This window comes from Pteropus medius, unplaced genomic scaffold (assembly GCF_902729225.1).
Source record: "Pteropus medius unplaced genomic scaffold, Ma_sr-lr_union100, whole genome shotgun sequence".
In the NCBI taxonomy this organism is placed as follows: domain Eukaryota; kingdom Metazoa; phylum Chordata; class Mammalia; order Chiroptera; family Pteropodidae; genus Pteropus; species Pteropus medius.
Window position 1 is genome coordinate 2,275,561 of NW_024345600.1, and position 27,825 is coordinate 2,303,385.

Genomic DNA, 27,825 nt, shown 5'->3' on the forward strand with positions numbered 1-27,825 from the left:
ATCCCTCCAGCTTGTTTGTACCCTGCTCCCTAACCTGGCCTTAAACGGAATTAGGAAATACCTAAATTTGTCTTTGATATCTTAGCTCCTCTATCCTCTTTGGGCAATCTCCTCCCAGGTGCTCATTGGCTTCATACTGCTCAGAGTCTACATGAAGACACTATACAAAACTCTAAACTCCCAACTTTCCCTCCAGCCTTAAACAGTATACCTACTTGTCAAGATGCTACTCTTCCCCAAGAGACTGACAGATTGATAAAATAAATCATTCTAATGAGATACTTTCTCAGTTTCCCATTTCCTTCTTTCTCCCTAACACAATGCTTTATTGACCCAAATAAACCATGCGTGTCTGCGGAAAACTTTTAATGAGTGATTCTTATCATGGGAATTTCAGGCACTGATGACAGGCCAGTGATGGAAATATTTTTGGCCATCTGAGCCTTTCAATGCCTCATAAATCAGGCTGCTTAGGCAGCTTCCTAATTTCCTTTTAGGTGGTGCCAGTCGTGCCCCCACACTCAATTGTACCCCACTCAGAAGCTTAAGAAGTAAGGAGACAGGTGAAAGTAGGAATGGGGAGAAAAATCAAGGAAATGTACACAACTCGCATCGCAGCGAATGGAATTCCTTAACCTCAGAAACATTCGTGTTACATACACTCACGTGCTCTGACCTCTTAAACATGGAGACTTGCCCAGCAGTGACCTTCAGCGACCTAGAAAGCTTTTTATAACAATTGAGAATGCACAACTGGATATTTTTATCAGTGTGTTTTCTGTCTTTGATAAATGTTATACTAAGCAGTTTGAAACAAAAACACAGTGAATACATTTTTTAAATGCAGTATGTAAAAATACACTTAATTAGCATGCTCCAAAATTTTACAGGTTTCACCAAAGGTCTCAGGAAAGATTAACTTTAGGAAAGCCCCCCCTCCAAGTTTGCACTTGCTCCCCAATGTTTTCCTACTAGGATTAGGCAAAAGCTATTTGAGAAGTGGTGTTTAAAGACTCATTTTGGCCAGAGTTGATTTTTCAGGCCTCCAATTTAATATCTTTATGAAATATGTTATCCTTTCTTAAGCAGAAATAAAATAACACAGTTGTAGAAACGTACAATAAGTACCCTACAAAACGAAGAGTTCTTTATAATCTATTTTTATGACAATAAATAGATGCTTGCCTTTTCTTACTCTCTCCCTGAGTTAGGTAGCCCGTTATGTAAATTACATACTGAAGCAACATGATTTGCGGAAGGGTAGGGTAGGACCAGCATTTTCAAAGTGCCAAACACCATTGCAATCATTATCTCAATTAATCCTCAGAACAACCTTTTGAAGGAGGCGTTATTTTCTCATTTTATAGACGTGGAATGTGAGATTAAGAGGAGTGAAGTAACTTGCCCAGGGCCAGTAACTAGCTGGTAACTAGCTGAGCCAAATATTCAAAATAAGGGTCTGTCTTATTCCAAATCCTATGTTCCTTCAATGGAATAATGCTGTTTTAAAGCCTGAGCTCTTTTCTCAACACCATTTGTTGGACTGTAGATCTTCATTCATGAATTTAACAGATATTTCTTATGACCCTCCTATCCAATGGGCACTGTTCTGGGCCCTGGGATACAGCAGTGAACAAAACAAAATCCCTACTCTCATAGAGCTTACATTCTAATGGAGAAGGACCTTCACAAGACAGCTATAATAGTCCTTGCTCTGTATCCAGATTATAAGGCTTCTTTATTGAGCACTCAATGCCCTAAACGATTTAAGAGAAATATTCTTTTTCCATCACTAAATGGAAAATTCAATGCAATAGACTCCATCATCTTGATTATATTGAACATCGTTTTCTTCCCAATGAACTGAAAGCAATAAATGACTAAATTCTTCAGAGTGGAAAGCTGTTATAATTGGCTAATGACCACAAAGCAGGCGTTTTTTGAGTTACACTAAATGCCTGGAGGGAAACAGTAGAATTCTTCCTCCCACTGCCCATTATGGAGTTGACAAGGTCCTGCTCTGTGTAGAGCTCATTAATTTTCCTGTAGGCTTTAAAGATTTATAACAGCTCTGTCTGACACCCATGCATGAGAAACACAGGGATCACCCCATGGCCAACTTTGCTCCCTACAAGCCTGCTGGGGGCTCATCTACTTGAGTCACGGTGGCTCGGGAAGATTCACTTGCCTCTGTGAGAAATAACAGTGACCATAATAGAAAAAAGAAATTCTAGGCATTCTTTCAAGCCATTGGGACGTTCCAGCACATTCCAGCTATGAAAGAATCCAAGTCCCTCCACTCATGTCAAAGCTCCAGTGCCATCCGTGTGAGCTTTGTGCATTTAATAGACCACGGCCCAATAATTAACTCTTCAAATCCTCTCCTTGTCTTTTTTTTTCTTTTTATCATAAACTGCAAGCTGATTCTCTAGGGAGGTCAATCTGGAATTTGGTAAATTATCCTCAGGTTTTGGGCAATGACAGATTTCAGAGATTTGCAGATTCTCAGCATAAAGCACTGCTATTCCAGAGCACTCAGCCACTCATTTGTGACCTGGAGATTTTTGCATCCATGACTACTTACGGCTGTTGTAAGAAGTCTTCACTCCTTTCAGGGTCCAAAAAGTCAAATGTTCTTGGGTCATTTTCTAGGCCCAACTGCTTCTTCCAAATCAAACTTGTTTGAACCTCCCCTGAAAATTTTATTCTCACCTGTGATTCTATTTACAAACACTCACTTCCACTTAGCTCCTAATTCTTTTTTTTTTTTTCCTATTTCTTCTTCTGTGAAGGAAGGGAGAGAAATAAACAGAAAAACAAAAGAAGTTGCTCCAATTTTTCTTGAGGCAAAAAAAAAATCTCCCATCATTAAGGAGTGTCCCCAGGCAGCTTCAATTGGTACAAATTAAACTACTGTTACTAGGAGTGAAAAACACTGACCTTGATGACATTGCAGGGATAATTATTACACTCAGAAAAGAAATCATTTCTTCTCTGTCCCACAGACTCAGCATGTATTTCTTCAATATAGAATGCACGTGACCTCATTCTGATAATGGAGAGGTGGTAGAGGGAGAAGACTAATACAATTCAAACACTAGCACATAGAGGTCTAACTGAGGAGATAATGCAAACAAGCAATAATAGTATGTCACACCTGGAGAAGTGTTGTTAATGAACTACAAATTAGTAGTGCTGAGGAAGCCCTGAATGAGAGAGTGTGGGAAATATTACAAAGAAAGTGATTTGAACTGGGTCTATCAGCAACTTCTCAGCTTTTGAATTCCACTAGGAAAAGGAGACAGATTCTAATGATGGTTTATAATAACTGAGATGACTCTGATGCCCACGCTCCCCTGAAATCCAAATACTATTGCCACTGAGGTCTGCTTTATATGCATTATCTTCACCACAACTTGATGCTAACTTCTGAGGCAGCTGCTATCATTATTCCCATTTTACACATGAGAAAAAGGAAGCTCAAGTAATCAAGTAGGTCATCATATTACAGGCAGTAAGTGACAGAGCGAGAGGACAAGCCCAGGTTGAGCCCCAGAGTCTGTGCTCCTTGTCATCATACTGTGGCACTTCCTCCTTAACATGTGCTTTCTCAGTCTGCAGAGGCAGCCAACTGCTCTGGCTCTCCCTGAATCTTTCTATTCCTTCTGGTCCTCTAGACCATTTGCCAGAAAGACTCAGGAATTGAGTCTCAAGACAACGAACCAAGTAACTCTTCCTACAGCTAGGCACCATCATGAATAAGAGCTTTAGCATCTCCATTCTCTTCTCCCTGGTAAGGTTGAGAAATGATGACTGCTCTACGATCTTTGAAAAAATAAATCACTGAGCATAGGAAATGTTGTCATCACAGCCCCATATAGTACACCCTATAGCAGCGGTCCCCAACTTTTTGGTACCAGGGACCAGTGCTCCTATGAGAATCTAATGCCTAATAATCTGAGGTGGAGCAGAGGTGGTGATGCTAACGCTGGGGAGTAGCTAAAAATACCAATGAAGCTTCACTCTCTTGCCCACCGCTCATCTCCTACTGTGCAGCCTGGTACCCGGTCTGTGGCCCAGGGGTTGGGGACCTTTGCCCTATAGAACAGGTAGGGGTGGTACTCAGATTGGCTGAAAAGGAAACCAAACATCATGGATAACAATAATAGTGGTCCTACTTCTAGACCATTAACTTAGCAAAGTGATAATTCATAGATTGTACAAACTTTTTGAAGACAGGCATCACATTTTTGTTTTCACATCATATCCCCTATGCATTCTCGAGTGCCTGGCATATAGTAAGTGCTCAGAAAATATTTATCAAATGAATAAATAGGTGATATCCCCAAATTAGAAAAGCGTATTTAACTATTCCCTTTTCTTTATTCTATCATTTAACATTTATTGAACAACTGCTACCAAAACAAACAAACAAACAAACAAATGAACCAGCATAATGGAGTGGTTAAGTACATAAAATCTAGACCTTAACTGCCTGGATTCAAATAGTGGCTCTTCTCACTTACCAGCTGTATGACCTGAACTAGCCAACCTTTCTGTATTTTAGTTTCTCAGTCTATGAAATGGGGGAAATAATAGCACCTACCTTACAGAGCTGTTGTGAGGATGAAGTGAATTAATATAAGTGAAGTATTTAGAACAGTACCTAGCATATAATAAATACTAGGTGTTTGTTATGATAATGATGATGTACCAGGTTTCAGAACACTGGGAAAACAATGGCGAAGAAGTCAGACAGGTCCTTGTGTGCATGCAACTTATATTGTAACAGGAGAAACAAACCATAGACTTACAAACAAATCGGTAAAATAATTTCAAATAGTTTTAAATGCTATAAAGGACATAACACTTCTCTGGTATAGAGAAACTGACATTGAGGCAGAATTTAGCATGCAGAATGTTTCCTAAGGAGGGTCCTGGGGATCAACATTCATGGATGGAAGGAGAAGCAACCAGCAGTGGGCGGAGGGAGAAGTCATACAGCAAAGCAGGCCCAATGACAGCCTCAGCCCACCCCAGAAGGAACACTGGAGTGGAATGACCCTTCAGGGTTGTCTGGAGCTGGACTAAGGTACCAGGGACCCGTCCATTCTTTATATACTCCATTCGATGTGGATCACTCTAGGAAGGGGTGTGGCCTTGCCCTCTGCACTGAAGCAGTCCTTAACGGGACTAACAGCTGAAGACTACCAGCACTCAGAACAGCAGAGACAGCAGGGCCCCCTTTGAAGGGAGATAGGGCAGCACAAAACAGTATGCATTCCACTTGGCAAATATGACAGTGGGGTGGGTCACTACCTAAAATAAAGTGATCATGGAAGGCCTTTCTGAGGAGGTAACATTTAGACTGATAACCAAACTGTGAGGAGGCAGCAGACACATAGATGGGAGAAAGCCTTCTTATTAAAGGAAATAGCCAGTAGTGGCCCCCAGGTCAGACTGAGCTGGGAGTGTTTGAAGTGCAAGAAGACCAGTGAGGCTGGAGAGTGGTATAAAATGAGATCTGATGAGGCAGGCAATGGGGCCAGAACATGAGAACCTTGCAGGAGTCTGGATTTTATTCTAGTTAGTGATAAGCAGCAATTGGAGAGAAGTGGCAAGATCTGATTTACTCTTTTAAAAGATCTCTCTGGCTCATATGCGGGGAATGGATTAAAGGAAGGACATAAGTGAAAGCAGAGAGACCAATTAAAAGGTTATTGAAGTTTTTCAAACAAGAAACGGTATGTTGATGAAGATAGAGAAAAGTGGCTGCATTTAAATGCAGTACTCTGTAGGAAACCCCACAGGGCTTGCTAATGAATTAAGTGTGGAAGGTGAAGGAAAGGAGACTCAAAAATGACTCCTAGATTTTTGTTTGAACAACCAGCAGCATGGGAACCACAGCCCAGCCCATTAGGCCATGTTCGCCATTCCAGGCTGCTGCTCAGACTTGTCTCCTAATTCCTGCTGCTCTCCTTCCCTCAGCCCATCCCCGTCCATTCTCCCAGAGTACTCACAGCACGTTAACTGTTCATGGAGTTCGGAACATGGTGATAGCCCCTAATTCTCTGGCATATGCTCTCTTCTTCCTTCTCTAGTCCTCGTCACCTCAGGCTTGACATCTTAGAGATTTCCCCCCTGTGCAAATGCTGTTACTACTTAAAATCCCACTTGGCCCCTCTAGTGACTCTTAGCAGGGGATTGAGAGGGGAAGAAGATGTGACCAAGCAATGCTGCTGAAAAGTGGTCACTCTGTCCACTATGTGGCTCAATCTGCACCATTTTCCAAAGAGGTTAAAAGGCAAATACACCAACAATTGTCATATATAGTGAAATATTACTATTAGTATTACTTAGCAGTTTGGCTTGGAAAATTTTTCCAACATTCTTGCATCCGGGCTTCCAACAGAACTACAGAAAGATGAAAAGGTGTTGTTTCTAGACCATAAGGATTACTTGAAATGAGTTATAGTTAAAAATGAGAAGTCATTATTGAATATGTTCTAGAATTTTCCTTGTTGATTTATAGGACCATCGTGGTTTTTTTTCATAATACAAACATCTTCAGTTGCTATGCATGGTATTTTCCTGTTGTCTGCTAGCCAAATATTCTTTAGATGACTGGTCCTAGTGGAGAATGCAGAGAATCATAAAACTGGAAATCAGGAAGTAATGACATCACAAAAAGGCAAGGCGAAAACAAATATTCTTCTTTAACCCTTGTTTACACTATTAACAAAGGATTGAGTCTGGAAAAATTGGAGAAGTCTAAGTCTTCCTGGTCACTACCATTTAGTAAAAATTTGTTTCTCTGAACTCGATTGTACTTCATTTGGCTATGGTGCTCACTGGGAAATATCCGGGGACACATGAATTCTAGGATTCTACCATTACTGGGTTCTAGTCATATAGCCTTTCCATAGAGTCCTTTTGTGGTCTTTGCCTCTTCTTTCATTCTTTGCTCTGCAAATAAGGCAAAGAGAAACTATGCTCTCCTCGTGATGGCAAAACCACTCAGAGCTTCCTCGTTCTCACCTTACGTTAGACATCTTCATAAACAGCTTGAACTGTGGTCTCTGCTTCAGACTATTTCATTATTTGATTTACTTCAGATTTTGTGATGCCCGGACTGAATTAATCTTGTTTGGTAGGGATCAGTCTCTTTTACCTGATGCTTCATTTTGCTCCTTTCAGCCATGGCTCCCCCTGTGGCAAACTTCTTATACACTTTGATGTCCCTTGTTGCCTCAAGAGTTAGATGCACTTCTTAGAGTGACTCTGTAATACCTTTGTCAAAGGGAGCTTACATCAGTTTTTCCACTGAGTATCCATATTGCTTGCATAGATCATAACTCATACCTCTTTCCCAAATGACTTTTTGAATCAAACTTGTTTAGGGCCCTACAAAATTTATAGTAGAGAAGCTAGCAATAAGAACACACCACAGTCACACTCAAAGCTGCCACTCGGCTCTGTTATTTGGATCATTAAGGCAAGACATAAGCCCACTGACTTCTTTTAGCCTCATGTCTTTTTGAGTGTGTTCTTGAGTTTTCCTCCATGACTCTTACTCCTACCACTAGCCTCAAATGAAATAGGGACACATGAGCAAAACTAGCCCTGGGTATTTCTTAGTTTCCCCAGCATAGACCTACAAAACTGTGAGTTATATTGGTAAAGGAATGGAGTCTGTGACTAGAGCCTGTGTCAATCAAGTCACTTCAAATATTTATTGAGCACCTTGTTTATGCTCCATACCAAGGAGTTCTTGGCAACCAGCTATTATCACTTGTCCTGACAGGTTTCCTTGAAAGTGTGATTGCATCACATGCTTTTCACAGCCCTCATTGCCCTCCAGTAGCTATGGTGCAATACTGGCTAACCGTGGACTGTGCTGAATGGAGCAAGCCTGGGCCATAGATGAACCAAAGGCAGATATAATATAGCTGACTCCTTCATCCCTCCTCTATCCTCCAAAAAGCAGAGAATAAACAATACCTTTATGTTGTGATCATTATTTTGTACTTCCCTCCTTTGCTTCATTACCTCATATCTGTTGCTTAGACTGTAAACACAGACCAAATGCCAAGGCAGAGATAAAGTCACCAGGAAACCCAGTTCCATGTGCCAGACCCACCTGTATGCTTTTGGACTGTTGCTATGTTTGTTTAGCGATGGCAGGAAAAAGGTGCCACATGGCTCAGTGCTCATTTGCTTCCTGCTCTGCTAGGTATTAAACTCCAGAAACTTGTGCAAGTCTCAGTCTCCCTGACCACGGCCAACTGACTCGAACACTAGCCCCAGCTTAACACCCAAAGTGTGTTTTCTTCTCCTCCTCTTCTTTTTTCTTCTCTTCCCAAGATCCTGTGAGCTAAACACCATATAATAAGCAAGACGTGTATGATGCTGAGATTTCTCTTCATTATGTTTCTACTCATAGGAAAAAGAATTGTTGATTATCTTAACTGGCACATAACTTGTAGGACAAAAAGATTCCTGTCAAATAATCCTTCCTCAATAAATTCTCTTCACCATTGTAAACTAAGAAGTGACCTTCAAGTATTAATACCCAGACAATATAACATTTGTCTGTTATTTAATTAGCTTATTGCTTTTGTTAATATACATTCCTGTGGTTATACCATTTTCCACTTAAACTTGAAGAAAATACTACATGGGATTAAAAAATGTTTTTAACTAATGTGTCCATACTTTTGCTACATTTTTAGATGATTTTATTTTTTTTTTACCTACTAGCCAGGATTCTTGATGTTTTGAGGTTATCTCCTAACAATGGCGAATTTATTAAGTCCTGGAAAACTACAACAACAATAAGTCTTTGTGCAAACTTTTGGCATGATAGAGACTTTCGGTTTAAAAAAAAAAAGAATGCGACAGATCCAGCAGAGACCACTGTCATTATTGTACCATCTAATCCCCATTATGAAGTGATTTTTATCAAATTGGGAAGTGATCATCTGGCAGCATAAACAACACTGGAAAAGCTAATTCAATAAATCAAAGGGGTTATTCCATGTCATCTACATGCTCAAACAAGAGAGAGAGAACATTGGCTTTAATAAATCCTCAGTTTCCAGCCAAAGGCCTTGGCTGCCTGGTCAGATGTCTGGAATTATGAAAGCAGAGAAAGTTTTTGGAGCTGAAGGAAGAACTTCTGATTTACCATAAAAAGACTTGAACTGGACAGCTTGCTCGGTATTCTACGTAAGTATCTAATAACCATATAATTATCTAATAATTATTATCTCATTTTACATATGAGGAAACTAAGACTAAAAAAAGTTAAGAAATTTGCCCTCAGGCAGGCAGCTAGGAAATGATAAACACAGTATCAGAGGATGCTGCTGGTCCTTACCAGTGATTCCATTTTAGTCCCAAAGGTTGCCTAGTTTGGACATGACATATGTAACCAGGTGACTCAGATCGCTATGCCGATGAGGCCCAGAGTCATTCAGTGATTCAACAGATATTCTAGAGCAACTACTTAATGCCAGGCACCGTTCTAGGTGCTAGGGATACAACTATGAATAAACAGAGAAAGCTCCTGTCCTCACTGAGTTTACACTCTACTGAGGGGAAACGAACAGCTATGTACATAATAACACTAGGTAGTAATAAGCTCTATGAAGAGAAATAAAGAAGGGTAAGGAGGATAAGAGAAAATTTTAGTGGGGTTGCTATTGTGTTTAGTCAGGGAAATCCTCTCCAATAAGAAGACATTTGAACAGACTGACGAAAATGAGGGGAAAGAGAAGAAAGTGAACCATGTGTTATCTGGGGAAAGAGCGTTTCAGGCAAAAGGCACACCAAGTGAAGGCCTAAGCAGAATGCTCTCTATGTTTAAGAAAAAGCACTGAGGATGCCAGTGTGACTGCAGCAGAGTAAGCAAAGGGGAGGGTTGAAAGAGATGAGACGGAATCTGGTGACAGGGAGGGAGGTGATCATGAAGGGCCCTGTAGATTCTGTAAACATTTTAGATTTCAGTTTATGTAAAATGGAAGTCTTTGGGAAACTTTCAGTAGGGGAGTGACATGCTCTGGTTTGCTTTAAGAGAATCACTTTTAGCCAGTTGATTTGGCTGCCACCAGTCAGCAAGGACCCAAACTACACATAGAATGAGAGGTGGGAGCCACGCAAAGAACATAGGCTTTGGAGTAGGCAGATCTGTGTCCAAACTTCAGGCTCCATCACCTGCGGGCTTTATTAACCTTACAGTTATGTAAGCTCTCTAAACCTGTTTCTTCAAGTACAAAAGGAGAATAATATAACCTGCTCTACAGTTATTAATGAGATATTTATAAAGCACCTGAAATATAGTAGTTAGCATTAATATATATATCACATATATATAATATATACATATATATATCCAACTATTATAGTTATTTAATTTAGTAATTAATTGTTGAATTATTTTATCATTGTTATAAATAATATAGGCAAGACCTGGATTGAATAGTATTTCTTCTCTGCTACTAAAATAATAACAATAACAAATTAACCGTGGGAAAAATAAAGGATGTGCTCTTTCTCTCTTTAAAAAAAAAAACTTTGTATTTTGGAAAATTTCCAAACATATACAAAATTAAAGCAACTAATATAATGAATCTTCACGTATACAGTGTCAATAATCAGTATTTATCCAATCTTATTTCATCTTATTTTTCTGGAATGTCTGAAGCAAATCCCAAATATATTATCATTTCAATTATAAGTACTTCTGTTTGTGTCCCAAACAGAAAATAACGTTTTTTAATATAACCCCAATATAACGATCACATCTAACAAAACTAACGATCGTTTTTAATATTAGCTAGTGTCCAGTTAATAGTCAAATTTCCCAGTTGTCTTGAAAGTATCTTTTTACAATTGTATTGCTCAAATCAGGATCTAAACCAGGCCCATAGGTTAGTTGGCCGATATAGCTCTCAAGTCTCTTTTTCTCTGTGACAGTTCCTCCTCCCCACATCCCCAACCAGACCATGACTTCCATTTTTGAAGTAATTGTCATTTGAAGAATATGCTCTATTAATGACAGGTTAGTAATGTTTCCTCCATATGCAAAGGACCAACATATTTACTGCAGACACATTACAAGTGCTTTCAGAGAAGAATAAGAGGAATGTTTTCTGAGAGGAGAGTAACACTATCAATTCTTGTAGAGAAAATGCCACTTAATGCAGTGAGGAGATGGCCAAAAGCAGACTTAGACTCTTTAACATGAATATAAAGGACTGTAATAGAAACCAACAATATTACCTGAGGGCTTTCTTCCAGCCTAGAATCCTCTGGAACCTATCATCAGATATGTATTTAGATGCTCACCATGTGATAACGATCAGTAGAATTTCTTGTTTTCTGCTTAAGAGCACTCAGAAATTTTTCCTTGCTGGTATGAAATGACAAGAGTATTTCCTGTCCTAGTGGAAAAGGGACAGGTCAGTTATTGCTATGAAGGCCTATACTGCCCTTAAAACTGATTGCCCAATCGAGTTGGTTTAGCTAAATTCAGCTCTGGTTATCATAGCTAGAGCTAGTTGGCTTTCATTGGTTCTTTCAGGTAATTCTTTAGAACAAGACCCAACAGGACTACTAGGATATTGATAAATTCTGATTGAGCAGAAGTTTTTGTTTTCTTTTGTTTCTGAGATGAGAGAAAAGAAAACCAGGTAAAGGTAGTCCCTGTTGATTCCGTATCCTGGTATGAGTAGGTTTTGCCAAAGGATCCCTTGTGAAAATAACTACCAAGGAACTAAACTTTCAAGAACTGACCTCTGGAAACAAGTTATAAACTTAAATTTAGATATTGGTTCCCATATATTTTATTTAACTATCAAGTACAGAATTCCTTTATAAACCTTAATAAGAGGCCAAAAGTGGATATGAAGTATTGTTATTTATTGTAAATTTTCTGGACTTAGGGATCCTTTTGAAATGTTCATGTGAGTCAACATGGGTGGGAGCTGGAAAAAGAAAGTGTGGTCTCCCACTCATAGCTAATTCTGTCTCTGGTAATCAGGGTAACATAGGAGGCAGCCAAGAATGGACTGGCATCTCCAACTACCTTGTTTTGTTAGTTTGTCTTTCACTCAATAATCAACCTTCCTTCAACATCATTAGAGTGTAGCTTAGCACTAGGTCCACTGTGTTCTGCGTATCAAAACGTGAAGCCAGGAGTTTGGTTTAACACTGACATTCACTTTTAATGAAGATGGATAATTCAGAAAGACATTACTGTTGGCAACAAATCACAGAAGGAAAACAGTGGTCTATGGGACACTAAGGCAGAATGGTAGAGAGAAAAGAGAATGGCAGAAGAAGAAAATAGACGGGAGAAGAATGTTTTGTTTTGTTTTGTTTTTGTTTTTACTATCTCAGGTATCTGATGAAAAGGAGGGGAAATGAAAGATAAGAAAATTTATAGTGATAGTTATTAAGATGTTATTAAAAGTCAGCACACATGGGATTGTGGGGGGAAAACTTTAAGTCTCCTCCATGCTGGACTGGCTGTGGGTAAGAGTAGCAGAGGTCAAGGATGATTCAGTATGTGTTTTATCGGTACTAACAATAAGAGGAGTCAGTGAAGCGCTATCTCGGGTAAGGCCTCTCCTATACAAGCAAAGGCTTGAGCAGTCTTACTGGAGTATGGTCTTTGGTGCATAGAGAAGACTTGCCCAGCCTATTCAACCTACATATACTTTTTATATTACTCTTTGTCTTTTAAGGCCCAAAATGGATAGAAAGCAGCAAAATTTTAAAACTCCTCAATTTTAAATTTCAATAGGAGGAATTTTGGTTAGATTTGACTAAGACTCATTATAAGTTGGTTTTTTTAAATAAATAAATAAAGGAAAGGAAAGGTGGCAACTGATAAGGGCTGTTCCTTGGAAGAAGGCATAATGTATTGATTCTGTTTCTTCAAACTAATAAGACTAATGGGAAATTACAGGGGGACAGATTTCAACCCAATATGAACAAGAACATTTTAATATCTTTATTTGCCCAATCATGAAACATACCACCCCTTGAAGATGTGAGCTGTATGATACTTGAAATAGCCAAAATTGGAAAACTTCTCCTCAGGGAAACTGAATACAAGTGTTTTCCAACCTTTGTAGGTATGAGAACCCCCTTTTAGATTTAGCTAGAACTCCCCTAAGTTAATATTTGTGTTCTTAGTATCTATTAAGAAACCATGAAAACTAATGCCACAGAACTCTCTACTTAGAAATGGTTAAAATGGTAAATTTTATGTTATGAATAGTTTACCACAATAAAAAAAAGAAACCATGATGACAGAATATCAATTTAGCAATGCTTTTTAAATTTGTGTTTTATTTATTATAACAACACTTAACATATGTTAGAAAAATCATATTCATTATTTCATTCATTCATTCATTCATTCATTCATTCATTTATGAAGTGCCTAATATATCCAGGCATAGAGGCAGGCACTGAGGATACAAAGGAGAGTAAAAACCAATACGGCACCCAACCTTATTAAACAAATACATATGTGCAAGGCTTGTTATATATTGATCTATAGACAATATTGTTTCACATGTTGATTGGAGACCTTCTCTCTAATTCTCCACTTTCTCTGGAGTCCTCAGCCCACAGTATAAAGCAATATTCTTCTTTAACCATCATACCGTATTGTATGCATTATGAACAAAAACACAGGTCAGGAATACTATTTGGCTACCGGTAATGTGGTAAGGTGTCAAAAGTTCATCCTATGCTGACTTGGTCACCAGACAACAGATTTAGGATCTTTTTCATGGTAATCTAATGTGCCTTTGTCTGGAATATGAAGGTGATTGATATGTATTAATTGGTTATGCTAAGTTTAGACTTTTGCTTCTATTGTACAAAAGAGCCGGGGAGCATACTTTTTAAAGTTCTTGGGAAGGACTATGAACCACTGGTTTAAAATAAAGAGGTTTTGCTTTAATATCACATTCAATTTTGGTGCTGTAAAAGAATAGTCAGATAGTTAACAATTTACCTGATATCTTGGGTGCTTGCCAAGATATTTGCTGATTTCATTCTAAAATGTGTCCTGACAGGGACTACGAATGAGAGGGATTCCTATGTTTTGCATCTGTATTTGATACATGGTCGCTTAGGAAAGGAGTCATGAGAGAAGGAGGGTCTTTTATATTAGGTATGCTATTTGACAACAGAGAGCCTCTGAGTAATCTGATTTTTTTTCCCTCCACTTGGCCCCCAACTGAGCAGATTGCAATCCTTTCCTAACTGTAACGCTGCAGGGGGTGTGACAAGTAGAGACATTACTGGACATTTGCATTTAAAGAATTAATAAAAATTCCTCATTTGCCTGAAAGCCCCATGAAGTTTATAACCTTGATACTTTATAACCCCCTACACTGGTTTTTCTCCTGGGATGGCCAAACAAACCAACATAAATCTGTATTTTAAAGAATGCAATTAGTTATGTGCTACTGGACCGCATACTGGAACTATGCAGTTCCCTGGCCACAGAATTTCACAAAAGGGAAATAAATAATACAGGACAATGTAAAGCATTCCCTGGGGTATATTAACCTTTAGGTCACCCATATTAATGACAGCTATTCCAGGTGAACATTTCTTACTTCAAGCAAACAATCTATTGAGGACAAAAGGTCAAAACTGCTTTTTGTTTGGGATTAATGTAGAACTTATTTTCACTTATTCTTGCCTGAAAATTGATATTATTAGTCTCTCCTAGGGGTGATTTTCAAGGCTTAGTTTGCAAATCTACCTTGGGGTTCTCTGTGATCTATCCCTAGAGCAGTATCTGAGCTCAGTTTGCCTCTATGGTCCTATACCCTCCTTGGAGCCACATAAAAAGAGGTAATTAGGGCTGTTGCCAAGACCATTAGACCCCTGAGAATGAGTCTTTTCAGGGGAAAGTGATGGGCTCTACCATCAACACCCTGCATTGTAGAAACAACACTGAGAAGGCGGTACCTGTGGAAAATTCAAGAATGTTTCCTGAGCCAAGGGAAATAGAGGGAAAATTGTCCTGAGCCTGACAGAATACTGGTTAGGACTCCACAAGCCTTAAAAAAAGGAATTTCTTGGAAGATAAGTGGAATCTCAAACCAGTGAGGCCACTCAGGGTTTTGTTAGAGACTCAAGCGCCCTCTAGAGGTGATGCTGAGGTTTCCAGTCGCAGTGCTGCTTGAGGATGTTTGAGGATGTTGGGGGTGGGGGGCTTATCAACGCACAAACCTGAAAAAGACCCCAAGACCACCAGCACCACTGGGAGCTGCCAAGGAAGCCCCGGTTAATAAGAATGGTTGCCAAGGGCAGTAGTGTCAGGCTCTGTCTTCTCTTCCTGTTTATCACCCTTGAGGGAAATTGAAGTCAGTCTTTACAGGCTACTTAACATCTAGAACATCTAGTGGTAGAGCAAGGAGAGAGAAAAGGTGGTCTTTCCTTCTTTTGGAAACTACTCTGTGCACTTGAGTCCTTTTATTCCAAATTGTCTGGATCCTTGACTCCAAAACTATCTCCTCTGATTTCTTCTCCTGAAAAACTCCTGCAGACTTCAACCTTGCCACCTCCTCATAGCCTAAGGCTGCTGCCTCTCACAATGTCCTTAATGAGAAAGCCAATCTAATAGTGTAGCTTTTTTCCAGCTTAGCTACCACCACTGCTCCCACTGCTCTGGTCTTAGGGGTACAGCATCGCCCTCCCCTTTGCTACACCTTTTTAAGCATTTAACAGGCCCTTCTGATATCAGTGTCTCACAGGAAACTACTACCTAACAAAGGATCAAAAGTAACCAACTGAAAGGCAGTTAAGATTATCTCCTAAAATGTGAACTAAATGCATTAGAATTATCTGCAGTGCTTGTTATAGACAAGATTAAGGGTCCTACTTAAAACTTAATTAGAATTTCTGGAAGTGGGTCTCAGATATCTGCATATATGACACGCTTCCCAGGAGATATGTACAGCAGTATTTGAATCATTATCCTGGGAATTAATTTACAATTGCTATAAAATGTGGCTCCTCTTAGAGCTACAGGACCAGAAACCAACACAAGGGACTGTCAGGGCACTTCCAGGCCTGCATTTCAACCTGCATCCATGTGGAAAGCATCGGATCACCCCCACCACTGCCAATGTACTGGCATGTCCATGCAGCAAAACCCAGACAAAATGCCAAAAGTCCAGTGAGACAAAAGAGTCCTCCCCTCATTCTCAGTCTAAGGCTCACACTAGTCTTGTCTTATTTCCAGTCCTAGGAACTGCTTCTTCCGAGCTGACAGGGGAATTCCCACTGTCATCATGGAAACCACCACTCCCAATTCACAAAGGTAGGATCTTGCTCTAAGAGTCTCAAGGATAATCACTTCAATACATTTCCAAAAGCCTGGGTCATCATTCCTTTCCCGAATAACACCATAGCTCAGGCATTAACAGAACAAGTTGAGCTTCACCAAGTCCAATCCAGTTCTTTTTACAGTCTTTTCTCTTTTGTAAGATAATATCTATATCCCTTTCTTGTAGTTATTTTGGTACTGATGTAGACTATGTGGCGAATCTTGCTTAAACAGAATACAACAGATCTCCCTAAGAAAAAGCAAGAAGTAGCAGGCAGAGGAGTCTTGCTCTATAGTTGGGAAAACAGCATGATTCTAAAATACTATTAATTATCAGACAGACCATAAATATAGCAATTTTTTTTCAAAAAAGAACAATTTATTAAATGTACACAAAAATGTTTTACTAATTAACAACAGCATATATTATCCATATAATTATATACTTTATTATGCAGCATGACAGTCAAAGTTTGAGACTTTTCATATTTTTTTAACTTCCAAAAAGTCAGCATGATAAGTGGCATCAAATAGTCACCTCCATTTGGCATAACACTTGCTGATCATCTTTACTGCTTCCAGGATAATTTTAAAACATATTAATTAAAGAATACCAAGATGTAGTCTTCACTCTGCATTTGTTTTTATTTTCTTAGTTGAATTACATGTGACTGGAAGTCAGACAGTTTTCTTCGCCTATTACCCAGAAATTTTTGACATATATTTATTGCCTGAGTCTTTGATGATGTGCGAATCAGTCATAGCAGTCTATCCCATGGTTAGCAACTTCCACTGCTTTTAATTGTATTGTCAGGCCTATGACACATAACCCTTTTGTACATGTTACAGTGACAAAACAGAACAAAGTATTTGTGGGTGGCTTCCTTTCTTGGAACCCGTAAAGCATGTGATTTTTGCTAATCAAGAAAATAGGGACAGCAAGCTAGTTTTAGAATAACAAACTTTTGTTCCCACATAAAAAAATTATATCCCATAGATCTATTTTCATGCCCTTTTGAATATACAATAACTTTTCTTCCCAGTGCTATATTAAAGTGTAATCTTTTTGAAGTTATTTTAAGTGAAACTAAGAAACTCAAATTTAAATTTAAATTTAAATGTTTATGGTACTATGAAAATAACTCAACCAAAGTGACAATCGGGTGATAGAAATTTCTGTACAGAGCTAAGTTTCCAGGTACACATAAAATGGTAACTGTGCAAATTTTTCTTTTGATGCATAGCTCTGATGGCCAGTTGGCAATTTCAGAATCATTAAAATGTGACAAGGCAGGGAAACCCTGCGAAGATACACTACCGGCACTATAAAAGATCTATTTTTTAACACACAGAACATGTATCAATAGTTTCACATTTAGAAAAAATAACACACCAAAATCAGTTCCAGAAAGTTAAAAGATTTAAAGTGAAAAACAAATCTTTAACTAATAGAAAAAAAATAGAATTTAAAAGAATGATCAATAAGCATCTGAAGAGATGCTCAATCTCACTAGTAATAAGAGAAATGTAAGTTTAAACAATGAATGAGATAGCATCAGATTGATACAAATTAAGAAGTCTGATAATACCCAGTGATACTGAAGAGGTGGAGAAACAGAAATTCTAATGCACTCTGATTTGCATAACACAGCAATTTGGCAATATCTAACAGACTTAAAGGTACACCCCTCTCTTGGTTTATACCATAGAAAGCTCTCACACATGCCCATAAAGAAACATATCAAGTAAAAAACTAAATATCAACTAACAGAAAAATAAAATAGATAAATTATGATATATTTAAACAATGAAACAGTATACGGCATTTTAAATAAATGTTTTAGAGCTATATCTGTCAATATGGATAAATCTTTTATGTTAAGAAAAAAAGAAAAGTAATTTACAGACTATAGGTACAGTCCTACCTATTATTTATGGATGCATAACTCATATAATAAAAGAGTATAAAACAGGCAAAACAAAAACAAATAACCAAGCATCGGACTGATAAATACCAAGCTCAGGATAGTGGTTATCAAAGGAGAGGGACAGAGTAAGGTACGCAGGATATTTCAACTATGGCTTACTTTTCAGTACTCTTATTTCAAAAAAAGAACCAAAAAATTCTAAAAGAAATGTGGTAAGATGCTAATATTTTTTAAAGCTAGGGCAGTAGAGAAATATTATTTGTCATATTATTTTCTATACTTTTTCTATATGCTTAAAATATTTTATAATTTTATAAAAGGGAAAGACTGTAAAACAGTAACAACAGAACTTGAAGATAATTGATGTATAATTATTGATAATTGTTAGCTTTGTCTTCCACTGTAGATGAAAGTTACTCCAAGTAGATAAATGCAAGTAAGTCAAAAGTTTTCTGCGACATAGTTCTTTAAAGCATTCGCATAATTCAGTAGATATTTTAAGCATATTGATCATTTCAACTGAGCCGAATGATAATGAGGAGTAATTTTCCATTATTTTCACTTAACAATAAAGCTTAAAATTGAAAACAACTAATAAAGCTTTATATTTTTCTTCAGGAGTTTTCTTCTTGTTTTGATGTACTAGTCTTTTTATACCCTTGAAGACTTAGGAGAGATAAATTTTTCAATGAAGCTTTTAGTGCCTTGAAGGAAATAAAGTTCCAAAAGGTGAACATGCCACCTTTTTTCAGTGCCAAATCAACTCATTAAAATATTGGAGACAGCATGTTATAGGAAAAGACCACAAAATCAGAAAGCAAGAAACTGAATTTTAATCTTGGCTTTGCTACTAAGTAGACATACGGTAAAGTATAACCTCTTGACCTATAAAATGTGGACATTGGATTAGTTAATCTCTAACTTTCCTTCCAGTCCTGACTATGAATGTGTTCATTTATCTTGAACAGTAAAGTATGTAGTAAGCTGGTGGTAAGTGAAAATGAAAAGCAAAATGTAACCTCCAAATGAAAGGCAAGCATTTTAAAACTCCTGACCAGTGGCCTAATAGTCTAAATCCAGAGTACAATTTATCTAGGTGCCAAGTAATAATCAGATGGCCAAGTGGATCATAGAAGTATTTCTAATTTAACACTGAATGAGCTGCTCGGGGGTTGGGAAAAATTGAAGTAATTGAAGAGAACGAACACTATTAAGAGGAAGACACTATAATCAGTGGTTCTCACACTTCCTTATAAATCAGAAGAATTACCCATGTATCTTGTGGAAAACACAGCTGCCTGGGATCCACCATAAAAATTCTGATTCAGAAAGTCTGAAGAGGGACTCAGCTGTGTTCTCCATAAGCCCCAGAGATGATTTTAATGTACAAATTTTTAAGAACCATACCAGCAGATTTAGTGGTCATTTAATTGGTTATTAGTTACAGAATTGAAACTACACCATTATGATTGTTTAATTATCATTTACCTCCTCATTTAAAACAAAAACTGGTGCAATGATGATGATGAAGACGATAATGATGATGATAGCAGTTAATATTAAGCATGTATTATGAGCCAAATATCATGCTACATGCTCTCTCTAAATCTCTTTATATCTCTTTAAAACCTCACAACCACCCCAGAAGATAGGTATTATAATTATTACCATCCGTTAGCCCAGTTTAACACAGAATATGAGTGGCGATGCCAGGTTTCCAAGCAAATCAAGGTGGGAGCCCATAATTTCAACCAACACCTTACACGACCTTTATAAATGGCACAGTCAACAACAATAGCTATCAATAACAATAGCTATCATTTTATACTATACCTACTATGTACTGAATTCTTAAATACATACATTATCTCATTTAATCCTTGAAGCATTCCTGCAAGTTAAGTATGTCTATCCCTGTTTTATAAATGGGAAAATTGGGACTGAGAGATGGGCCAACACAGCCTTGAGGTGACAGAACTCAAAGTTTAAATCAGATCTGCTGACTCCTAAGCCTATTCTCTTCTGGCTACATCATGCTGTCTCTCGAGCTATCACTAGTCAGAACCTCAGTTCCTGTCTAGGTTTCTCTTTTTCCTGGCATTTTATCCTTGTCCCCTGGATTCATCATTTTCTAAGATACCAGTGACTCTAGCCGTATAATGTCTGTTATACCTACTTCTAAAGGTGAAACATTCTTTTTGGACATCTGCCTTTTAAGGATAAGTTTTCATTTTCCCATCCCTCTACAGCAGTGATTCCCAAATTTTGTTTTGACTGCTCAACCCAATCAGTAAAACATTATGAACACAAGTCTCACTATATGAATATTTATTCATAAATTATATCACATAATATGTATTCATATATCATCTATTTCATAAAACATGAAAAAAGTAGATCTCTTTTAAAATGAGATTTTCAAAAGATAAATATATAAATATTTCTAATATTTTCTTCCAACATCCCTGCTTTAGGGACTATCTCTAAGAAACTGTCACTAGGGCCAATGGCCAGAGTCGGCAATCTCACAATTAAAAAATTATAAATCTCTAAGACAGTAGCTCGTAACCTGGCTGAGTTGAAAACGTTTTGAAAAGACAGAATCTCAAGCCCTACTCCCAAAGATTCTGACTTTCAACATGTTAACGCCCCAGTTGTGGTTGATGTTCAGATATGGAGACCACTGAGTCAGTGACAACAGTGATTTACATCTGTTTGGTACTGATATTATGGTCTCTCCTTGATTGGACTCATTCCTGACCATCTTATCTCTCTGATAAACCCTGACTCACAGGATTTCAATTACCCCCCTGATCTCTGCTTTAATTTGGGAGGAGAGATTATTTATCCCTATTTTTTGGTGTCAAATGAAAGTGAATAGTTTCGAGGGATTTTTTATTTCTAGGAAGACTGTCCTAGGTAACAAGAGACAACTTCCTCAGTGGGCTGATCCTCTATCCCTTTTTAAGAAAGTTCTCCCTTTTTCCCATAGTAACAGTGCTAGCACAAAGTAGCTCTGAGAGTTTCTGGTGGGCTCGATGCAGAAAAGGCTTTAATTATTTGTTGGCCACTATCTTCAGGTCATATTTGCACTCAAAACATCACCACTTCTGAAATAAATAGTTTTAATAATTAATTTGATTTGCACAGCTGTATTTGTGTGTGTGTGTGTGTGTGTGTGTGTGTGTGTGTGTTATAAATGATTGAGGAGAGTACAACCATGCAATCTGTTCCCAGGGCCACATCTTAATGGCTAAGCTGTATTCATACTCGTGGTTTATTAAGTGTTTGCACAAGCCATTGTGTTTTGATGTATCAAGAGGAGATTTTCACTAAGCCAGCTGATTAGCATTCATTAAAATAGATTAAAGTATTTACTCTGGTTCTCTGACCCACTCTGACCAGCTTCACCATTTACTTAAGCCTTCTTGCCTGATTTGGTATTAATTTCTAATCTATCTTTGGTTGCAAGTCTTTGTTTCTACCTCCACCCTCCAAAAACACCTGTCCAAATGACAGGAGTGATATCAGGCTGATAGCCGTATATGGATTTCTGAGAATGGAGCAATGGGGTACTCATGATAGGAGGGGATTCCAAGCCATTTTGTTCCTCAAATGCATTTGCAGTGCTTACAAAATCATATACAAATGAAGTTTCATTTGTTGGACAAGCCAAAACTATCTTTCCCATTGGGGAAAAAAAAAACCATTATTTTCTTAGAGAATTTGTTTTTCACATATACAATCTAAAAAAAACTAGACTTGAAAATAACAAGTTTAAAAAATAATTTTTTTACCCATTAAAATTAAAGTGACTATAACTGTGGACTAATTAATCTTAGCTTTAGAAATTTATATTAAGGAAATAATGAAGATACATCCAAAGATTTATGTTCAATGGTATTCTACTGAATGTTACTATAAAAAGGAAAACTGGAGCCCACTTTAAATGTCCAACAACAAGAATTTTGTTAAATAAATTGTAAAATGTTCATTTGGTTAAACTTTAAAATCATGTTACAAAATAATATTTGAAGAAATAGTAAAATGTATAAAATGTCACATGGTGAGAGAAAACACAGATAGTAAAACACTGTTGGATTTCTACAGATTTTGATATTAACTTTGTAAAGAGGAAAAGCTTGTGTGCATTTCTCTTAAAAGACTGGGAAGATACATAACAAAATATTTGTAATTATTTTATACAATTCCTCAAGGTTCTAAGACTTTCAGAAGCAGCAAACAAGGAATAAAAATTTTCAAACAGATATTTTACAGTGTTGACATTTGGAATTCCTAAAGGTCCACCTCTTCATGGGATTTATGCCATCGAAAACATAGATAAATCACAGAAGAAAAGCGCCTTCCATCTAATTATTCCAATGAGGATGAGGCAGAGAAAGGGAGGGGAGACCTTCCACCCAGCGACCCAGCTTTAAGCCTTCATGTGTTGTTGGGACATAAGAGCACAAGCAGTTGTAACACACCCATAAAACAGTATTCTTCTAACAACTTATTTAAAAGATGAGTGCCAGATATTAAAGAAAGAGTGTGAGTGTAAAGGCTGAATTCCTCTGGGTTAGTGTTGATCTTTAAATTGAGCTATCAAATAATATTTTTCTCCAACTAACTATGCAACATAGGACAAAAAGGGCAGGGAAGCTTAAAAGGGCTATTCATGAGAACAAAATTTGAGCTCTGAATCAACTGTTTACACATTGCAAATGTATTTCATCCTCTTTAACACAACACCACTGCTGGTAGCGATGCGTGCCAAACTCCAGCTGCCTTAAATTTAAGGACCCAAAGAAGTTGACTATGGGCTTTAAAATGTCCCCAGATGCACTCTCCTCCCAGGCGAAAAGAAAACACCTGTATTTTGGCCTAGCCCTCCTCATAAATTTGCTACTGTATAAAATGCCAACTTGGAATTTCTTCCTTCTACTCATTCAGATGCTGTCATAACTGGAAAGGCTTCCCCAGACAAAAAGCAAACATGGTTCAAGGTTGAGACCTTATTAGCATTTCCAAAGAGCTGTAAAAAGCCTCTATTCCCTCTCCCCTGCCAAGTAAATTTTGTTTTGCTGAGCTTTGGAACTGTTCCTCTGTTGTCATGGTGGGGCATTATTGTCAGCTCTCTCAGGGTGTGCTGCTTTGAATATCTTTAGAAAATAACACACAAATAAGAAACATGACATTTGCTATATCTAAGCAGATTTTATAAGGCAACCACACCTACTACTACAAAACTCCAAACTGGTAATATAAACATCACTTTGCACTTTTAAAACTATGGAGCCAAAGATAAAATTTGATAAATGAACGAATATATTTACTACAGATAGCATAAAGAGTACGTACAGATGTCTTCACTAAACAGAGAAAGCAAAATGGAGAAAAGAATACTATGAAGATCTACTTTTTCATATGAACGACTGATGCAAACTTTCTGAAAAAGAATTATAATCCATTCCATTCAACTGTCTACTGCATTTAGTAAATTTTCTTTTTTAAAATGACCAATGATTTTGTTTTGATTATCTTGCTCTTTAGAAAACAGTGAGCTGTCGGAAACATGAAAGGAACTATTTCACTATTCTTCTCAATTTCATATTGATTTTGAATTAAAACGGTGGTTAAGGAAGCTTATGATAGTACATACAATGATGCCTTGAATGATGGGTAAAGTGTGAATACGTTATGCAACATATTGGAATTTATTAGTATGCTGCCTTTACGACATTTATGTTTAACCAGAATTGCGGATAGGAATCTGCAACTAATGTGTATTTAACAAAATGTTACTCATTATAGTATCTTTACTACTAAATAAGTGGCTCAGAGATCATTTAACATCTCCTAACCACTTTCACCATGATTTCAGGTTAAAAACAAAATCTTTAGTTGCTACTTCTAGCTGGAATCTTCAGAATCAAGGGAAATGGGAGCATTTCTCAATACCATCAGACTTGACACAAGATTTTGAGAAAGTTACTTTCCCAATCATTGCTCCTTCTTCTAGAAATAGATTATTGATTAAAGTAAAAATAGCTCCAGTGGACCATGATCATTGGTTTGAACACTTTGACAGAATCCAACAGTCACTAATAAGAATGAAGAATTATTTCTTCTTCGCATAAGTCTGAGCTGGTAGATGATGTAGAGTATATGGTGGCTTTCTTCCATGAGGTCATTCGGGGACCCAGATTTCACCTGTTATTGTTCCACTAGAGCAAGGGTAAAGAAACTGTAGTTAGTAGGCAGGTCACCTGTTTTTGTAAATTAAATTTTACAGGAATACAGCCATGCTCAATTGTATAAGTATTGTCTATGGTTGCTTTTGAGCTATGATGGCAGAATTGAGTAGTTGTAACAGAGACTCTATGGCCTGCAAGTCAAGGTATTTTCTATCAGGCCCTTTAAGAAAATTTGCCAACGCCTGCAAAGAAAATGTACTAAATGAAGCTCTCAACTGCACAAAGTTAGTTTACCACACCATTGCAGCTTGCGTGAAAGGGTAAAAAAGGGAAAGGAGATATCTTCTCTAGTGCATCAATCATCTTCTTTTACATTCCATTAGCCAGAGGTTAGTCATATGACCCACCAGACAACTGGAAATGTTTTCTAGATTGATAGCCATGTGCCTGTCTAAAAATTGATAGTTCTATTAACAAGAGTAACATTGAGAGAATGGATATCAGAGGCCAATTACAGAGGCTGTTCCACAGACCACTTTCTCTGAAGGCCCAAACATCGATACATACCTTTCCAATACATAAGAACACGTTCACCTCCTCCCCTAGGGAACCAATACAACATCCCATACAGTTACCACATCCTCCCACCCAGTTACCACACTCATCTCAAATTCCAAGATCTCTGAGTGCTAGACAGTCCTCTCTGTCAAGTTTGTCTATGGCTCCTTTTGGAGCATTGAATTATAACTTAAGAAGTCCAATATGCAGTGGTGTGGCAAAGACAGGATAAACACCAAAAAACACGCCAAGTCAGAAAAAGGGAGAATCGGAAATATATAGTAGTCACTGGTCTACGACAATTTTTAAATTCTAATGAGCAGGAAGTGAAAAGATCTCCTGCCCTGGCAAAGAGTAAGTCCCTTGGTTGGCCCATCTGATCACCCCTGATTCTGCTATCTGGGAGATTCTTTCATGCCCATTATCCTCTGTAGCCACAACTGAAGTCTGTATTGGAGACTATACTATGTCCTTGGAAATTCTAAATTTTCTCATCTTGTTTTCTGCTGGCATAAGCTCAGAGGCCCCAGGGGTTATACTGGGAGTTGAAAAATCATAGGTTATGGTTTCTTACACACATTTCATAGGTTTCTGTGAGTGATGCCCCCAGAGTTGTATAGTACACAACCTGCAACGCTGTGTGTGATGACCCTAATCCCAATTGAGGTCAGATTACAGGGGGGTAAGAAGACTCACTTAGAAGCCTTTTAAGAGATTCATTGTGAAAGCAGAATGAGTCTAGACTAGCGAGCCAAGCGTCCTAAGAAAGGTTGAAAGTCAGTGCTGGCTGCCAGTACTTTGCAGCTAATATCAGAACCCATCCTGAACCAGATACAACAGAGCTGTGAGTGTACCTGTGGGGGACTTATAGATTGAGTAGAGCTCTACTTTTGAAGATCCAGAGACTTTTTGCTAGAGTACACCCCTGAATGAGCATTACTCAGAGAGATGAAACATTTTCTCCTTCTCTCTATTCCCCACCATCAGCACAACATGCCAATTATACAAATATTTTACCCTTCTTTCCAAGCAAAGTAAAAATACCCCTCCTCTATGATGTCTTCTTATTATACCCAGGTTAGAATTAATCAATTTTTCCTCAGGGCTCCAATAGTACTTACAAATTTTTGTGATTATTTATGGGCTCATTACTAGTTACTTAACCTTCCTATGTCTTAGCTTCCTTGTAGAAATAATAGTAAATATTTCATAGAATGGTTATGAGAATTAGATCTGTTAATATTTGGAACACATTTAGAACAATTCCTGCTAAAAATCTGGCTATGATTTTTATTAAAAGCAGTGAGTTCCATTTTTGCATAAGCAGTTTGGATTAGATCTTTGTAACTTCCAACTTAAAGTGGCCTGACTCAGTTTTACTTTTATAAGAAACTGCTGAGACGAGAATCAGGCCCCTTAACATAAGTTCATTCTTCACTTCTACTTTCACTGAGCTGTACAGAAATTGGGTTTCGAGAATATGTAAGAGAGGAAAACTAAAATTTGTAATTGCATACTGAACTTTTCATGCCTTTGTCTTCAATAAGCATAATGAACATTGCTAGCTATCTAATCAGATCCATTACCTTCCTAACAGAACCCTGATTGGTTCAAGTATAGATCTTCATCTGCCTTACTCAGAGTTGATCCACTCTCAGCTTCTGGAGTAATCCTAAATTATCGAAAGCAGTGTTTTTCAATCAGGGTGATTTTGTCTCCCTGGAGACATTTGGCAATATCTGGAGTCATTTCGATGGTTGCAACTGGAAGGAGGATGCCACTGGTATCTAGTGGGTAAAAGCCAGCATCTGACAATGGACAGGACAGCCTCCCCACCTCCCCCACCCCATAAAAAGAATTGGTCCAAAATGCCGATAGTGCCAAGGTTAGGAAATTCTGATCCAAAGAGAATTCCTCCCCTTTTATAAAGGGGAATAATATGTGACCCAATTCTAACCAATAAGATATGGGAAGAGATTTTCTACAAGCTTCTGAGAAAGCTTTTTGTCTCTCCTAAGAAAGAAGCACAAGTGTCTGTCTTCTCTCTTTCTCTCTCTCTTTCCCCACTGCCAACTGAGTATTCAGCTTAATCTCTCCAGCAGCCATCTTCCAACCATAAGAAGAACAAACCTGAGGATTCAAACAGAACAGAGCAATATAAACAACTTCTATGATGACATAATGAAATCACTGGATCCACCCAGTCACTAGAGTTCCCCTTATGTGAAATAACACACTTTCTCATTTTTTAACTTAGTTTGAGTTGTATATTTCATAAGGTACATCAACATCAAGCTTTCATTACGTACCTACAGGGCCAGGGACAGTAGTAGGCACTGAGAATATACAAATGAATAGGACAGTCGATTTGTTCCATTGCAGAGTTTTTATTCTAAAAGAAGATATGGATCCTTAAGGAAATAATTATAATATGTGCTGTAGTAGAGAGAGGTGCAATGAGAGCCTAATGGAAGAGATGTTAGTAATTCTGCTTATCGGGGAAATTACGTATATCTTCCTTATTAGATTCCTTAAAGTTAAAGAATTAAATCATTTTCATCCTCTCGTTCTCAATATTTGGCATGATTCCTTGTACACAGGTATTCAATAATATTTTATTAATTTAGTTTAAGCATTTATCAAAAGGATCATTTTTACTAGGTTCTTTAATATGCTTGTTAATTTTTTAGAGGATAAGTTTGAGTCGAAATGCAATGCATGTTTCTATTGATATTTCCTCCTATTTTGCCAGAAATCTCCGGCCCTAATTAGTCTA

The 27,825-nt window shown here is 37.7% G+C and overlaps 1 protein-coding gene across 1 annotated transcript in view; it reads left to right on the forward strand.

Annotated features, from left to right (window-relative positions):
• Positions 1-10,459: 10,459 nt before the first annotated feature.
• The window catches only part of USP44 (ubiquitin specific peptidase 44), a 73,343-nt gene continuing 55,977 nt past the window's right edge, over positions 10,460-27,825 (forward strand). The window contains exon 1 of the mRNA XM_039874073.1: positions 10,460-11,062. The gene's annotated coding sequence lies outside the window, so the exon portion shown is untranslated. The remainder of the gene's footprint in view (positions 11,063-27,825) is intronic.